This window comes from Varroa destructor, unplaced genomic scaffold, assembly GCF_002443255.2.
Source record: "Varroa destructor unplaced genomic scaffold, Vdes_3.0 BEIS01000003.1, whole genome shotgun sequence".
Lineage (NCBI taxonomy): Eukaryota > Metazoa > Arthropoda > Arachnida > Mesostigmata > Varroidae > Varroa > Varroa destructor.
In genome coordinates, this window is record NW_019211456.1 from 44,269,880 (window position 1) to 44,274,525 (window position 4,646).

General features: G+C 41.8%; 1 long non-coding RNA gene across 1 annotated transcript; it reads right to left on the reverse strand.

Annotated features, from left to right (window-relative positions):
* Window positions 1–821: 821 nt before the first annotated feature.
* On the reverse strand, window positions 822–4,373 carry LOC147757000 (uncharacterized). The gene is made up of 3 exons (XR_015323660.1): window positions 4,288–4,373; window positions 1,803–1,840; window positions 822–1,484 (listed from the first exon to the last, which is right to left on the reverse strand). It is a non-coding gene; the product is annotated as an uncharacterized LOC147757000 (long non-coding RNA).
* Between the last annotated feature and the right edge of the window lie 273 nt (window positions 4,374–4,646).

A 4,646-nucleotide genomic window follows, 5' to 3' on the forward strand; every position in this document is an offset into this window, starting at 1 on the left:
AACAGCGTGAAAGCCACCAGCCTTATTTGCTCAAGGGAAACGGTTTTATCGATGGACCTTATAAGTTGACATTTACTTAAGATACTTGTCACCTAACTTGATGAACAATATTAACATATGTTTAAACAATCAAAATTTGAGCAAGCGAAATCTGACAAATGACAAACGGGGACAGAGAATCTGTTTGTTCTCGTCTATTTTGTTTGCTTTTGTATAGGTTAGAAGACCTTATAAAGACACAATATTCACCTCAGATAGATTCATCCTATAGCGATTTCACTAATTTGAGCGAGAGACACATAAAGCGGACCTTCCTAGAAACAACATACTAAACTTCCATAATTAAAAACTAAATTATGTAATCAAAAGCGTTTTTCTAGCCGCGGAAATCGTACAAGTCGGCTTCTTAAGTCAAGCGTGAAAATCATAAGGATAAATGCGAAGAGTGTAACACTTTCGCTGGGAAAGTATCGCTATTTTTAGAGCCTGCTATAAGTGCGGTAAACTTAAAGGAAGTCCCACCTTCCCACAGAGCATCTACATGGGTAACGTTACGCGCTCCAATGTATATGTATGCCAGGCAGGCATAGGAAATTACTTCCAGTACTTAACGCATAGAGCATTACTCTATACAGATGAACTTATTACCTAGCTAGCTAGTAAATCACGCCCTCAGCTTCGCTGTCTTAGCAACTATCGAGATGCCATGATTACTAACTATTTTCTTTAAAATTTTGGTACTTGGTAACGAATTTCTAGCTAGAAATAGGCAGATGCTATTTTTTAACATAGCAAATTATTTTCGGGTCGTACTCACAACTCGTTTTGACAAAATCTGCTTCCTTTTCCCTAGACGCACTCCCTGTCTCTGTAATCCGAAGTACTCTTTCAAAAATCGTTTAATAATAATGTATCAACGTCTCTCTACCTGGTTTTGTAATAACGATACCTCGGATAAACAGATAGCATTGTAATTATGTTCTAAATATACAAAAAAAAAACAGACAAATCGCCACTAGAAAAATTATTTGCGTTCCAAGTATGGTTCGGGCGCTATTTTGATAGCTTGCTTTCTCCTTCTTTAGAATGTTCAACATTACCAGTTCATTCAAGACGTTATTTATATATCAATGCTGTGTTTTTCATTTCTGTCCTTCATCTTGGTAATGATGTTTTTCTTCTTCAATCCACCCTCTCGCGCATTAATGTCTCCCGTTTTAAACGATGTGGCCTATGTTCAACCGGTGGAGAATCCGTGCCTGTCGTGTCTATACCCAGGCTTACTATACCTATTTTGTCCTTACAGGCCTTACGGGGGTTAGTAGTTGTATGCACACCAGCCACAACAACTAGATGGGTCAGATTGGTATCGCTAGAGGTGAAATTCGAATATCGCTTCTATTGCCCTTGTCGTTGCCGTTCGCCCTTCGTCTGCTCCGGCGCTTTGAGAAACTCGACAGCATTGGGGTGAGTCTTTTAAAGGCCTATTGTAAGGTAACGAGAAATATCACTGTAAATGTAACCAAAATCCACAGGCTTGCCATGATGCACCAATGCGAATGTACACAAAAGTCAAACAATAGTGATAATAATAACTTCATATATGAAGTAAAGGTTCTTATTATCTTTTTCTGTCCTTTTATTGTTGAATTAGGTTAGCGGTAAAAGTGGGGTGCGTTAGCGGTGAGGCTGTATAGATCTAGTTAACAACGGCGTATATGTAAGTTTTATGAATGGTTTTCTATCAGACTACGTTTTTTTCCTAACTGTAATTAAGTTACAGCTTATTCGTAACAACATACTTGATTACTTCCAAGTACCACGAATATGATTTGAACACCTGAAAGAAATAGAAAAGACTGAAATGAATAAAGTAGTTTTTGAACCTGACTAGACATACACGTGGCGTGTCGATATATGAAAAGTCGTCAAGACACGATTTTTCTGCCTGGATTAGTTCTGTAACTAAACGTAAATAATAGTAATTAACAGACTAACGAACGATACCGGTCTTCCTAGAGTATTCACTGTCCTTTCAAAAGTAACACCACAGCCCCGACGCTGCCGATTTATGCCGGAGCGCTACGTTCCGATCTGCTAGTCACCCACCCTGAAGGTGAAGAGATTCTTACTTTTTTATGACGCACAACAGTTTCACGTTGTGTCGTCAGGAGAAATCCTCCAGTTAGCCAAAAGCCCTGCAAATATGCATCTACCTACGCAAGGACGGTAACGGCCATCCTCGTCTGCTATGGTGGAATGAACTCATTCAGCAGCCCCCATCCGACCCGACAATAAGGTCTGGCTATCTGTGTTTCTGCCCAGCATGAGTTACCTATTATTTAGGTTTTTTTTTTCCTCCTATTTACTATATTTCTACTTTTGTTTCTGTCATTGTGCGTTGTTTGTGCTGTTGTTTTAATTCAGTTCCGGCGGCGAGGGACGATTTGTGAGTTTGAGCGATTCTCGTTGTGCCGACTATGGATGAGGAGGATCAACGACCCTTCGTCTTTTGTGCTTTAGCCACCTTTAACTTCAGTTCTCGCTCGTCGCCCTTTTCGTCTCGCCGTAGCCGCAGCGATCTTTATGTTACTATAGCTGCCTATGGCGTATTCGGTGTCTACTGCCACTTCTGCCGACGCCGTTGCAGTCGCTGCTGTTCTGCTTCAGTCAGAAGCTATTACGTTCGCGTCGGTCAGATTGTTATTATGCTGTTCATTCAGGGTTCCTATTTACGTTCACGGCCTCTAGCCATTCTGTGATGCCAGACACCAATAACGATGTCTGCCATGTAACAGCGTTAATAACCACGACGGTAACAACATTGGCCAGTGACAGTCTCGGCCAATACGAACACTGTTATTGGCTAGTTACCTAAAGCAGCCACTGTACAAGGGCCAGAAACAGATGAATTTACGTTTATTCCCCGCCATCCTTACTACTAGATATAAACCTTCTCGAACTGCTATCGTTGCGCGATGCAAAAAAAAACTTGTTGTGGGCGTTTGTGTGCCAATATCGCCCGCTACGGTAACGACCGCGGTAATATTTGCGGGATATCTTTTTCTATCTGGTTCGTGACTACATCACAACTATAACTACCTAAACAGAAGCACCGGTAACAGCCACGAAAGAGTACAAAAGTCAGAAGCTCGACATTTTACGAGTCACGGAGAGATTAAATGGTGTGGCACAGCGTCCAATATCAGTTTACTCGTTTCGCTTATCTATGATTGCGATGGCTGCTTTCAGCGGGGGGTGCTTGCAGTAGAAGGACAGTTGCTTTTTTCACGAGTGCCAGTGGGTCTAAACATTGTCTTAAACGTTGATGGCCGGATAAACTAAGCCAAATGTTTTCCATTGCCATATTCAGTTCTGTCTCTCCCGCTTAACTTTGGAAAGCTTTACATTTAGCTTTCGTCTATTATTGTTACTATTCAGTTTAGTAATTTATGTATACAAGTAGCGAGGTATCTTATCATATGCAATCTTGATGTATCACCTCTGGATTTTTTCCTTCTGAACAGAAACGTCATATAACGTCACGAAACTTTGCGCCCAGTATAGCCAAGTAAATCCCAAAATAGAGTCAGCTATAGCTGTCGCTATGAAGTTACAACGATCAATTCCTACAAAACGTTGCCTTTGCGCAAGCTTATGCTTGCCGCATGAGTTGAAAACTTTTAGCGCTGAAAGTAAGAATATTGCTAATAGTAACAACTATCCTGATGACGGGGTACATTGATAACGCCTAGATGAAACTAAATTTCTAACATATGAAGACCATGAAGACAGATCCAAGTGCTGCTGCTGCCAGAGTCATACCGCCTGTCTCTTCGAACAAAAGGCGCCAGCGGCATTGATACGTTTCGGGTAGCTGACAACGAGAAGGAGGCGACAAGATGGGCGGGGGACACGCAGCGCAAGTTAAAGTAGGCGATTTTTAACCGCAAGCCGAACGAATACAAATGAACCGCTTTGAGGAACACAAATCAGAAACGCTGTCATCGGCTGGTACCGGTGATCGGGTCGAATGGGAGATTGAGATCTGTTGCAGCTTTAAGCTGTTTCTCACAGTGAACATTCATTGGTGTCTCTGCTAAGACGCCAGTCGTGCAGGTGCACGACCGCAGTAACACCGTCAACGAAACCACTAACGGTCGCGTCTTGAAGGCACGTTATAGGAGAGAATGCTTCCTCATTTCTATTAATATTTTCCACATCAGATGCAGTCAGTTTCCGGCTACGTGTAACAGATGCTGCAAGGAAGCTGTGTTCGGAGCGTACCTTTTCGCGATCAGTTGTTAGGGGACCAGTCGGCAACGCTATATGCATAGATAAAAAAAAAAACATATTCTGCACAATGCGTGTACGCCTCTATTGAGTTCTCGTTCGATACGGCACAGGTATGTCCATACATCTGTACGTGTAGATTTACGTACTTTCCACTAGCAGACGTTATGATTACACGATCAGTTAGTCATACGCAGCGGCACTGTTGTTAGTAATCATTGTTGTGCTTTCGTTGTCGTATGCAGCGTATTTACGTCCATTGTAACTTCTTAGTTAAGAACATTTCCGCTATAAGGCTCATTAGCGTATAATAGAGTTCATATTCAGATAAACGCAGTGGAGCTTCTCAGTTT